Genomic DNA, 13,702 nt, shown 5'->3' on the forward strand with positions numbered 1-13,702 from the left:
TTTTCATTTCATATTTCAACATGTTGTGATTCATCCATGCAGGAACTGCTGTGGCATAAAGAGCAGCTGATAGGGATCTGTTGCCGTCTACAGTGCTTGGTGGAAAAGTTAATTAAAAACAGCGTACATTTGAGAAAGGAAGTTATATAAAACCAGTGGGAAAAGTTGACATGAAAATATTTGGACTAATTAGCTAGCTAACCTAAACGGAAAGGTTGTCTGAAGTTACCTGAAGGTTGAATCGTTGCAACTGGACTAATTTTGTTGTGAGTTTGAGAGATGTTTTGCTGCCCACCCAGGCAGCTTCCTCAAAATTAGTCCAGTTGCAATGAGTCAAACTTCACACAACTTCAGACAATTCCATCTCAATCATTCTATGGTTTAGAATCTTCATCGACATATAGCTAAGCTTAACTGATCTCAAAGGGATCAGTTAAGGATCAGTCCATCAGGAACATCAGGATGGTAGAATTCAGAGATGGTATTCAGCAGGTTCTGACCAGTTCTGAAGAACCAGTAGCGGAAATTTTGAGTAGTTCAGAGAACCGGTAAATACCACCTCTGACTGGCCATGCCCCCATCTATTCTCTGCCTCCCGAGTCCCAGCTGATCGGGAGGGAATTTGCAGTATCCTTCCCCTGGAGTGGGGAGGGAATGGAGAGTTTACAGTATCCTTCCCCTGCCACACCCATCAAGCCACACCCATCATGCCACGCCCACAGAACCGGTAGCAAAAATATTTGAATCCCATCACTGATAGAATTGATTTGGAAAATGAGAATTGGGGGGTGGGAGAGCATGCTGGAAGAAAGCAATGGTTAATCCTGTCCAAACTGATGCGCAAAAACAGTGACAGATAGATAGATGATAGATAATAGGTAGGTAGGTAGGTAGGTAGGTAGGTAGGTAGGTAGATAGATAGACAGTTATAGATATAGATTATATATATATATATATATATATATATATATATAGAGAGAGAGAGAGAGAGAGAGAGAGAGAGAGAGAGAGAGAGAGAGAGAGAGAGAGAGAGAGAGAGAGAGAGGGAGAGAGAGAGGGGGGGGGAGGGAGGGAGGGAGGGAGGGAGGGAGAGAGGGGGAGGGAGAGAGAGAGAAATATGATAGATGATAGATAGGTAAATAGACAGACAGACAGACAGATAGATAGATAGATAGATAGAGAGTTAGTTCAACGGTTCGAATCCCTAGTGCCACATAACGGGGTGAACTCCTGTTACTTGTCCCAACTTCTGCCAACCTAGCAGTTCGAAAGCAGGTAAAAAATGCAAATAGAAAAATAGGGACCACCTTTGGTGGGAAGGTAATAGCGTTCCATGCGCCTTTGGTGTTGAGTCATGCTGGCTACATGACCACAGAGGTGTCTTCGGACAGCGCTGGCTCTTCCGGCTTTGAAACGGAGATGAGCACCATCCTCTAGAGTCAGGAACGACTAGCACATATGTGTGAGGGGAACTTCTATCTTTATCTTTAAAAGTGTGGAACGTCCTGAGGTCTAGCTTTCCGGGACCATTAATTTAACTAAACTGGCCAGTTGTATTTTAAGGCAATTTGTTTCAGGACATCCTTAACTCAAAACACAGTTATCTTTTTTCTTGGTTACACAGCAAAGTGCTGCAGTTGCTTGTTCTTGACTATTTCATATGCAAAAGAGTCTGCTGGCATTTGCTTATAGCTTACTGACTAGGTGTGTGCAAACAAATGTGCCCCCTCACTTTGCTCATTCACACAGTAACTGCAATCAGCTCTGTGCATGAAATACTGTTGTTTTCCAATATAAAGTTAAGGCCGAAGTGGACATAAACCATGGCTTTTCCACTGTACAGCTTTTAGATGGCAATAGCAATCACACTTAGTTTTATATACCGCTTCACAGTGCTTTACAGCCCTCTGTAAGCAGTTTACAGCATCAGCATATTTTCCCCAACAATCTGAGTCCTCATTTTACCCTCATTTTACCTCAGAAGGATGGAAGGCTGACTCAACCTTGAGCCGATTAGGATCAAACTGCTGGCAGTGGGCAGAGTTAACCTGCAATACTGCATTCTAACCACTGCGCCACCACAACTCAGTAAATATTTCATATTCCACCATCACCACCCTATTTCATCCAAATTCCACCCAAAACTACCCTCCTATTCTTCATGTTCAATGACAATAAAGTTATTATTATGTTCTGGTTTTATTAACAATGTAACACCACAATATAAAGTTAGGGCAGACAAATTTTTTGAGGCCAGGGGACGAGCAACCTTTTCATTTTTGTTCTCTTAAATTACAAAAATCTAGATTTCATTCCCCATTTATTTATTATAACTTTTGTATCTAAATATCTCACAGGTAGTGCTTGATTTACAACCACAATTGACCCCAAAATTTCTATTAATAAGTGAAAACCTTTGTTTTCACTTATTAATAAAGTTAATGAATTAATAAAGTTATGAATAAAGTTCATTTTATGAACTTCCTTGCCACAGTTTTTTTTTTTTTTTTAATTTGATTTATATGCCGCCCTTCTCCAGAGACTCAGGGCGGCTTACAATGCGTTAAGCAATAGCCTTCATCCTTTTGTATATTTTATACAAAGTCAGCTTATTGCCCCCACAAACTGGGTCCTCATTTCACCTACCTTAGAAAGGATGGAAGGCTGAGTCAACCTTGAGCCTTGGAGAGATTCAAACCAGCAGAAATTGCAGGCAGCTGTGTTAATGACAGGGTGCACTAAACCACTGTACTATCAAGGCTCTTTTAAATTTAAAGTTATAATAAATAAATTTAAAGTTATTAAATGAATCACTGCAGATGGTATTGGTATGCAGAGGCAATGAACATCTCAGGTTCCTTTGAAACACGAGAAGGTTTGTGAAATTTTCTATGTTGTGTTGGAAGAGTGAGTTTCATCTACCAAGAGGATCCATCCTTTCCTCTGAAGCACTGAAACCCCCTTCCCTCCACATTTTTTTTTAATTTACTTCTGTGGCATTGCTAGGCAGCGTAGCTATGTAAACAGGGTTGCTGTAGGTTGTGAATGGCCAGAGAGAAAAGAGTGTATCAAAAATTAAATTGGTTTTAATTCAACACCAATTCACATTGCAATGATTAATGCTATTTAATGTTGTGCTTCATGAATATCATAATCATCGTCTTCAGTCACAGTAAAAATAGTAATTTGATGATTTTATCTTGGATAGCAATAGCAATAGCACTTAGACTTATATACCGCTTTACAGTGCTTTACAGCCCTCTCTAGGGGATGTGGTGGCTCAGTGGCCAAGACGCTGAGCTTGTCAATCAGAAAGATTCAGTGGTTCGAATCCCTAGTGCCACATAACGGGGTGAGCTCCTGTTCCTTGTCCCAGCTTCTGCCAGCCTAGCAGTTCGAAAGCACGTTGAAAATGCAAATAGAAAAATAGGGACCACCTTTGGTGGGAAGATAACAGCGTTCCATGAGCCGTTGAGTCATGCCGGCCACATGACCACGGAGACATCTTCGGACAGCGCTGGCTCTTCGGCTTTGAAACGGAGATGAGCACCGCCCCCTAGAGTCAGGAACAACTAGCACACATGTGCAGGGGAACATTTACCTTTACCTTACAACGCTCTCTATGTGGTTTACAGAGACAGGCTCTTGCCCCCAACAATTTGGGTCCTCATTTTACCTCATGATGGAAGGCTGAGTCAACCTTGAGCCTGGTGAGATTCAAACTGCCAAATTGCAAGCAGCCGGCAATCAGCAGAAGTAGCCTGCAGTACTGCATTCTAACCACTGCGCCACCGATATCTATAGAAGTGGTCATGTCCAAAGATCTGAAGGCTGCTTATGACCCCAGAACCTTTGGTAAGCAGCACCTAGGACAGTCTTTCTAGACTTAAAAGCGAAGAAGAGTCCGCCCTGTTTAATATTGAGCATTGAGTTATATGTGCAAGGCCATTTTCCCCAAACAATTGCAATTCTCTTCTCTTGGATATCAGAAGATCTGGGCATACGACCAGAACTGTCTTCCAATTTCTTTTGTCCCTGTTGTCATACCATTCAGAGCATTTGAAATCACACCCACAGAGAAATGTCAAAATGCTTTCCGCCCTTCCTTTTTTTTAACAAAAAAAAATATATTTTTTATTTTTTATTATGCACTGAAGGTCTATGGGTAGCAAGGGAAATCAGCAATCACGGTTCACAGACTTAAGAAAAATTGCTCCAGATTCCACATATATCATGCATGGTAATAACAACAGCTGTGTACTAAAACAAAACAGAGTAATTATTTCTCTCTGATTTTTTTCCCCCCTTGGAGTGAGAATGAGAGAAAGAGAGAAAGAGAGAGACTGACCTTTGGTACGCTAGCTTGAGATCAGTTTTGGCTAAAATTCTATGGAGAGGGAATATTTTGAACAGTTGGGGGTGCAAAGCTGAGTTGGTCATGTATTGTTTGATTTTTTAAGTCTTCAGGTGAACGCATAATGGAGATTTTTCTTGGTGATGGGCTAATTATGCTCATAACTATAGAATAGAATGGAATTCTTTATTGACCAAGTGTGATTGGACCCACAAGGAGTTTGTCTTTGGTGCATATGCTCTCAGTGTACATAAAAAGAAAAGATACATTCATCAAGAATCATAAGGTATAACACTTAATGATGGTCATAGGGTACAAATAAGCCAAGAAGTCGAGAAGTATACCCAACCAAACATACACACACACACACACACACACACACACACAAATACGCACACACACACTGCCATGCCTCACCCTGGAGAATCTCCAAGAATCTCTAAAAATCCCTTCTCTTCTGAAAAACTTTCAAAAATCAATTCTCTTTCATTGCAACAAATGAGAACTGGCAGAAAAAAATATGTACTAGTTCAGGCAGTTAAAAAAAGTTTTGTTTTTTTTTTAAGTGACATTGAGCTCTTGAGGGTGTTGTCAGGGTTAATCCCTTGCTAAAACTGTTGGGAAATGGACTCTCACAATTCTGTTCCTCCGCTTGCAGGCAGGAAAGTTTATTTAATCAATATAATTAATTCATAATTAATTTAATTTTTGCTTGCATTTTTGCCTTGGTCCTTAGCCAGGAAGAGTCTCAGAGCAAATTCCAGAACATGTTAAAGGCAATACCGCTCCCATTTTTAGGCTTAGAAGACGTAGCACACAAGGAAAAGATATGAGTGGGCATAGAACAAGAATAAGATGAAAAATGATCAGGAGACACTTTTTCCTAATTTTTCATGGACCGTAGCAGTAGCATACAGCAGCTGTTTTTGGTCTTTTTTCATTTTGCTCTCTTGGCAACCTTGATTAGTGTTTTGCCTCTTTCATACAACTACCACCAAGAGCTGTGATGGCGCAGTGGTTAGAATGCAGTATTGCAGGCTAACTCTGCTCACTGCCAAAAGTTCAATTCCTTAGATTCTGACCAGCTCAAGACAGACTCAGCCTTCCATCCATGAGTAAAATGAGAACCCAGATTGTTGGGGGCAATATGCTGACTCTGTAAACTGCATAGGGAAGGCTGCAAAGCACTGAAGTGGTATATGAGCCTAAGGGCCATTGCTATTGCTATTACTATTGTGTAGTATCTGGGTTGGATCTGGGTGTGCATGGCGGTCATTAGAACAAAGAAGAAGAAGAGAGAGGAGAAGGGAGAGGAGGAGGGGGAAAGGGAGGAGAGGGAAGTAGAGAGGGGAGAAGAGAAAGAGAGAGGGAAGGAGAGGGGAGGGGAGGAGAGGAGAAGGAAAGAGGGAAGGAGAGAGAAGTGGAGGGGAGAAGGGGAGGGAGGGAAGGAAAAGAAAGATGAAAAGAGATGGACTATCGTAAAATTGGGTGAAATATGGTGTATATGAGAAAGGAAAACAGACGGGTAATTATTTTTTTTTTACTTGATGGTTATATAATCGACACCATAATGGAAGACAATATATGTTATAATATGATAGATATGATTGCATGTTTGTTTATATGTTACTGCATATTGGTTAATGTATATATGACTATAATGACGACAACGATGATGTTTGTACGTTCGCATGTTTAACATTTTGGACACGTAGAGGGCAGACTGCTCAACATAGAAAGGAAATATATGATATAAAATAATATTAATGGAGAACAAAGAAGCTGTTTCCATAAGAAATGGCAACTAATTGATTCTTCTCCTTCTTCCGTGTCTAGATCAAAATTTAGACTGCCAGAATGAAGCCGCCTTCTATAGTCATTGGCCAACAATAAGTCATTATCGGAACAAGTTTCTGGTAAGAGTTGTCATACCAACAGATAGAATGGGCTCTGTATTTCCCCACATTCACGCAGCCTGTTGTTATCGCCAACAGTCTCCACTTGAGCATATTGGTTTTTACACTTAAGCACTCCAACCCTCAACCTATTCAGAATCCTCCAAAAAGGACTTAAAACGAGTTGATCCAAATAGAATGGAATAGACTAGACTAGACTAGACTAGACTGGACTAGACTAGACTAGACTAGACTAGACTAGACTAGACTAGACTAGAATAGAATAGAATAGAATAGAATAGAATAGAATAGAATAGAATAGAATAGAATAGAATAGAATAGAATAGAATAGAATAGAATTTTTTATTGGCCAAGTGTAATTGGACACACAAGGAATTTGTCTTGGTGCATACGCTCTCGGTGTACATAAAAGAAAAGATACGTTGAATTGAATGGTTTTCCAGTAATCTGTGAATTGATTGATTTTAACAGTATCAACAGAAGCACTAGTAAAACTAGTAGCCAAGTAATATTACTAGATGTTATCTGATATTTGCAACACGGATCATATCCCTCTCATTCTTCTTCTGTTGCTGCCCTTTGTCGTCTTTGCCCGGCTGGTGTAAATGGCTGAGATTCAACTCACACAAGGTGCTCTAATTAGACAATTTCTTTGTACTATAATGTAAGAGTCAAGATGACCTCAAAGGGCATTTCTCTATGGCTGGAACATATTGGATCTGTTCTTCAGCAACTGTGGAGGAGCATTTGTTATTTAATGGACCTTTATAAATTACCACAGCCATCCAAGAATCTTCCCATTATTCTGGGAACTTTTCTTTTATCTTTTTATTTTTATGAGGAGTGGGTGGATGAATATGTGTTTCTTTCAAGTTGCCACGAAAGGTTACTTTCGGAACATTCTTCACCCAATGATGACAGCAGATTGGAGACATAACTGTCATCACTTGTATCTTAGGGTTAGAATCAATCTCTTTGCTTATTTTTCTTCTCTCTGGGAACAGCAAATCTTGTCTTCCCATTATGCTCAGAACAATTGTCTCAGTGGTGGGATTCAATTTTTTTTTTACTACCGGTTCTGTGGGTGTGGCTTGGTGGGCGTGGCATGGCATGGCATGGCATGGCTTGGTGGGCTTGGCTTGGTGGGCGTGGCAGGAGAAGGGTACCGTAAAATCTCCATTCCCACCCCACTCCAGGGGAAGGTTACTGCAAAATCCCCATTTCCTCCCGATCAGCTGGGACTCGGGAGGCAGAGAATAGATGGGGTGGGGGCCAGTCAGAGGTGATATTTACCGATTCTCCGAATTATTCAAAATTTCCGCTACCGGTTCTCCAGAACTGGTCAGAAGCTGCTGAAACCCACCTCTAAATTGTCTCCCTGGAGACACAGAAATGCAAGTAGAACCTATGATTTCCCTGGACTGTTAGTAGCTCAGGTTTTTGTAGAGAGCTTAAGTTTGCAATAAATCTTTATACTTATTTGACCTGTCTGAATCTCCTGATTTTGTGCTTGACAAGGATGACTTAATTTGTCTATAAACATGCAGAAATTGTTCAGTTAATATATTAGTCTCAGCCTTATGAGGTAGTCCAGACAGGGAGCACACCCAGATGATCTAATTCTCATTCTATTGTAATGTTAAATTAATAGAATCATGTAAGTTTGAAAGTACACTTCCCCCCCGTTGCTTTTCACAGCCCAAGAAACTAGGGAGGGTCCCCTTTGAAACTTTTTTTAATTTTTTTTTTAATTTGATTTATATGCTGCCCTTCTCTGGAGACTCAGGGCAGCTTACAGTGCGTTAAGCAATAAACTTTGTGCGTTAAACTTTGACACACCCACATTCCTGCTGTGGGTTTAGTTGCCTCTTATTTGACCATTCCCATGGGTGCAACTCTCCCCACGCTACTCTGGCCTAATTCAGACATAATAACTGATCACAGTCAGAATTCATGAATTTAAGAACAGCTTCAAAATAATGAGAAAATGTCAGGAATGAGAAAATGTCAGCGATGGTGTGATTTTTGCTTCAGACTTCAATAGTCTTACAATAGTCACAAGATATCTCCCCATCACTATTTATTCATTTTCCCCCCTATTTCTTTGGAAATAGGAAAGGACATGATTTAAACAGCTGGGATCATCCATAAAACTGCTTGGTCAACAAACAAGGGGAATATTCCACAGCAAAGAAGATAGAAAGGAGAGAGGAGGAGAGGGTAGGAAGAGGAGAGGGAGGGAGAAGAATGGAAGAAAGGGAAAAGGAGAGGAAGGAAAGGTAGGGGACAGGAGTAGGAGAGAAGGTGAGAAGGGGGAAAAGAAGAGAGGAGTGGGGGAAAGGAAGGGGAAGTAGGATGAGGTAGGAGAAGAGGGAAGAGAAAGTAGAAGAGGAGAGGAGGGAGGGAGGGAAGAAAAGAGGAGAAAAAGAAGAAGGGTTGTTGCGAAATGAGGGAGGAAAGGCTAGAAGAGTAACTCCGAATGTAAATTAAAATGCCTTATTTTAATGCTTTCTTTAAGGAAAACGTGTATAGGTACGATTAATTATGTATAAGAAAATGTACATTTTATGTTATGTGTATAAGAAATAAAACTGAAAAACTGTTTGGTCAACAATGGTTAACCACATATGGGGAGTTGAACGGAAGGAGGTGACAAGTTTGCGGAATGTGTGAACTACTCAGAGTTGCTTAACATTGGTGGCCATTGTATAAATATTTTAAATATTTAAATTTGTGTGAAAGAATCCAGGGTAAATGCCTGAAGCCATATTTTTCATGAGAGGGAAAAGCAAATTTCCCTGGAAAACAAAAGTTTTCCAAAAAAGCAACTAAATACACACGCTGTACAAATCTTGGCTCTTCAGCAAAGTTTCGGAATGTTGCAATTCTGAAACAGATGAAATTCCATTCTGATTATTAAAGGAAAGTAGTACCAAATAGAATGTCTATTAGCTCGGTGGGATAGATTAGAATGTATTAAATCTCAGCAGTTAATAACCCGACTCTCTTCATCTTGCTATTTTCATTTCAAAGACTTATAATGATTACAAATGACACCCTAGATATATCAGCAACTGCTTTCTTGATGAACAATATGTTAGTAAGGCTAGTCCATGCCTTCACACCTCACTTAATAGAGGCTTAATAAAATTATGAATCATGTGGAATGGGCGGGGAGGAGAGAGACTTTTCTCATCCCTGTCATTAACAATAAAACTAGGCAGCCTGAAAAGTTTAATAAAGAGCAGGCACATAAAGAAAAACAAACAAATCATACCTGCAATTGTTTTTGTTTTTTTCTATTAACCTGCCGGATATATTTGGGAGAATGGGTGTGCTTCAGTTCCCCTAAATTACACATTGTCATCTTGTAGGACTAAGGGAACAGGCCTTCTCTGTCACTACCCCCCATTTTCTGGAACAACTACCTCTCAGAAATATTGAATGTGTCAAGCACAGGATATCGGGAATCCGAGTAGTTCAAATGAATGTAGGTTTATTGCATGCTAGTGTTCTCTACAAGAAGCTGAACTACGAAGGTTTAAAGCAAATTGGTTTAATGATTTAAAGCAAAACGGGACGTGGTGGCTCAGTGGCTAAGATGCTGAGCTTGTCAATAGAAAGGTCGGCAGTTCAGCGGTTCAAATCCCTAGTGCTGCGTAATGGGGTGAGCTCCCGCTACTTGTCCCAGCTTCTGCCAACCTAGCAGTTCGAAAGCATATAAAAAATGCAAGTACAAAAATAGGGACCACCTTTGGTGGGAAGGTAGCAGCGTTCCGTGCGCCTTTGGCGTTGAGTCATGCCGGCCACATGACCATGGAGCGCTGACTCTTCAGCTTTGAAACGGAGATGAGCACCGCCCCCTAGAGTCGGAAATGAATAGCACAAATGTGCAAGGGGAACCTTTAACTTTTAAGAGTCAACAGAATTGAAGGTGGACTGGACTTAATTCTTCTGTGGGCGCGAAGGAACTCGAGACTGATGATGTGTTTGACCCCTCCCTTGAGCTCAGCCTGGTCACCTTCTAAAATAAGAATTGTGACCATTCTTGTGGCATAAGACCTGACTCTCTTCTCAGGCCTGGGCTTAGTTTGTTTATGGAGCCCTTTGGGTATTTATAGTTATTATTATTTTAGTCTGGGTTTATTTTAGATTTCATGTTTTAAACATGTTCATTTGGATATTGCAAACCACCCACCAGCCAGTCAATTGGAGTCCGCAGCCATAATAAATTTAATAGGAAAAATAAATAAATAAAATAATAACTCACATAAATATAAATCAGTCGATTAGCAGCAAACATATTTATTATCGACAGAAGGTGGAAAACCAGTAGCCTTCCAGATGCTTCTGAATTACAAATCTTAAGATTCCCAAAGCCAGTGATCATATGGGCTGATCTTAGCATTCAGTTACATCTAGAGAGCCATAGATTATCCCCCACACCATGATCACAAGAGACCGAAAGTTAGTCTCATAATATTCATGATCTGCACTAATTGATTCATTGATTGTTGTTGTTGTTAGTTGCAAAGTTGTGTCCACCCATCGCGACCTGATGGACAACGTTCCTCCAGGCCTTCCTGCCTCTATCATCCTCTGGAGTCCATTTAAGCTCTGCCGTCCCCTTCTTCTTTTGCCCTCAGTCATTCCCAGCATTAGGCTCTTCTCCAGGGAGTCCTTCCTTCTCATTAGGTGGCCAAAGGATTTGAGTTTCCTCTTCAGGATCTGGCCTTCTAAAGAGCGGTCAGGGTTGATCTCCTCTAGGACTGACCGGTTTGATGGCCTTGCAGTCCAAGGGACTCGCAGGAGTCTTCTCCAGCACCATAGTTCAAAGGCCTCAATACTTTGGCGCTCAGCCTTTCTTATGGTCCAACTTTCATAGCCATACATTGCAATTGGGAAAACCACAGCCATCCATTCATTTTTAGCTCGTAGCAACCACACAGATTTTCTCCATGGTGATCTATCCTTAACCTGGTCTTTCATGTCATCTAATGGTGCACTCATCACCACTTTAATTGAGTTCATCCACCTCTTAAGGCCTTTCAATTGTTGAATGTAGCCATAGTGGCTTCGACTGTGCACTTCAGGGCTGAGTCAGAGTTGTGGTATGCTGTTTTCCTTGGGAAAAAATATATTTCTGAGAGCTTATTCAACGTTCAAAATACATTGAAGAGCTTTTCCTAAATCATTATGTCAAAAGTCTTTTGTCCCAGAATGCACTATACAGACAAATCAAAGAACTGTCTAAAACCCCAACTCAGATGTAGTAATATTACAGTGCTTGTTCATTGGTAACTAGCAAAACTTGTATTTCCTGACTTAATTGACTCCCATGTGCTTCCATATCCACTTTCAATCAGAAGCTGAAGAAAAATGTTCCTTTGCAGCAGAGGTGGGTTTCAGCAGGTTCTGACCAGTTCTGGAGAACCGATAATGGAAATTTTGAGTAGTTTGGAGAACCGGTAGTAAAAATTCTGACTGGCCCCACGCCCATCTATTCTCTGCTTCCCAAGTCCCAGCTGATTGGGAGGAAATGGGGATTTTGCAGTATCCTTCCCCTGCCACACCCACCAAGCCACGCCCACCAAGTCATGCCACACCCACAGAACCGGTAGTAAAAAATTTTGAAACTCACCCCTGCTTTGCAGTTTTAGCTACATGTGGAGACCATGTGCCTTCAAGGCAATCTTGACTTCTGGTGGCTGGATTGGAAAAGACTCCTGAAAATACCATGGACAGGCAAGAAAATTAACAAAGGATCAGTGAACAAATCAACCCAGAATTCTCACTCAAGGCACAAATGACCAGGTTTAAATTATCCTACTTTGAGCACGTTATGCATCATTCTCTTTTTTAAAGAAACAAGATTCTTACATTTCTGCTTTGTAAACATCCGTTTACAAATGTATGGAACTTGGCATCCATTCTCTGTGGCTTGCCCAGTCATTGGCATACTTGAGTTTAGTGTGATAAAACATATAAAACGATAATATAAATGCAAAAAACTTATAGATGTAAGTCGCATGGATATCCACTTAAAGAAATTTATATGTTTGATTAACTCACATTAAAATTAATGGGACTTTAAAATATTTAGCTTTCTCTCTTTCCCACTGTCCCCAAAGAAGGGTCTTAAGAAAGGGAGGGCCACTTTGGAAGAAGTACAATTTAAAGTTAATATTCATTAACAAAGCTGCTAGTTCTGGGTAATTGATTCTCAGCTCCAGATGTTCCCATTTTAACTAAATGCTATAGAGAAATGTTTAATTTATTGGCATCTTGATCATTTAAAAAAATGTTTTGTCCTACGATCATAAAATCCAAAACAGACAAGCGGAAAGGATTTTCTCTTATTTCCATGCTAACTTTATTTTACTGCTCTTTTCAAAATAAATTTTAAAGAAGTCTACGTTCAGCGAAGTGGCATTCATGGGGAACTTTAATTCTCTAATGTCGCTTTTTCGCTACCTGTAGGTGATATTTAAACAACGTTACAGTCATTGGCTAAAATACATACTACTACTTCTTGGGCTCATTTAAAGGTATACTTCAAATCAGGGGTGCTATTCAGCAGGTTCTGACAGGTTCTGGAGAACCGGTAGCAGAAATTTTGAGTAGTTCAGAGAACCGGGAAATACCACCTCTGGCTGGCCCCTGGAGTGGGGTGGAAATGGAGATTTTGCAGTATCCTTCCCCTGGAGTGGGGTGGGAATGGAGATTTTGCAATATCCTTCCCCTGGAGTGGGGTGGAAATGGAGATTTTGCAGTATCCTTCCCCTGGAGTGGGGTGGGAATGGAGATTTTGCAATATCCTTCCCCCAGGAGTGGGGTGGGAATGGAGATTTTGCAGTATCCTTCCCCTGCCACGCCCACCAAGCCACACCCACAGAACTGGTAGTAAAAAAAAAATGATTTCCACCACTGCTTCAAACGATTTGGCTGCTTAAAGAAAATTCTTTGGAAAGACGGATCTATATACCAGAAGGATACAAGATGCAATTTATTACCAACTGGAATTCAACAGGTTCCTTGTTGAATGTCTGTAACATCATTGTCTCCTCACCATTTTCTAGTCCGTTCTTGTTGGAATATTTCAACTGTGGTCTGCATTTCTGGTCAATTTTTATCAATTAAAAAAAAATGAAATTAAGCTGTAGTCCAGGACAACCTTAAATAAAAAATAGGATTCTAAGAGAATTGCACTGTAGATCCTTCTGGAAGACAAATTGAGATATGTGTGGTTAGATCAATGGGTAGGTGTGAATGATACCCAAGTCTAAGGTCAGCTCTTGTTTATGGGGAGATATTTGTGCTGGGAAGGAAGGAAGATAGCCATCACATTGTAGATAAAAAAGGGTGAGAAAGCCAACTGACTTATTTTATCTGTCTTTAGATGTTAATACGAGCATGTGGGTTTTTTAAAAGT

Source organism: Pituophis catenifer, unplaced genomic scaffold, assembly GCF_029215685.1.
Source record: "Pituophis catenifer annectens isolate HBS135680 unplaced genomic scaffold, rPitCat1.0.hap2 SCAF_14, whole genome shotgun sequence".
Lineage (NCBI taxonomy): Eukaryota > Metazoa > Chordata > Lepidosauria > Squamata > Colubridae > Pituophis > Pituophis catenifer.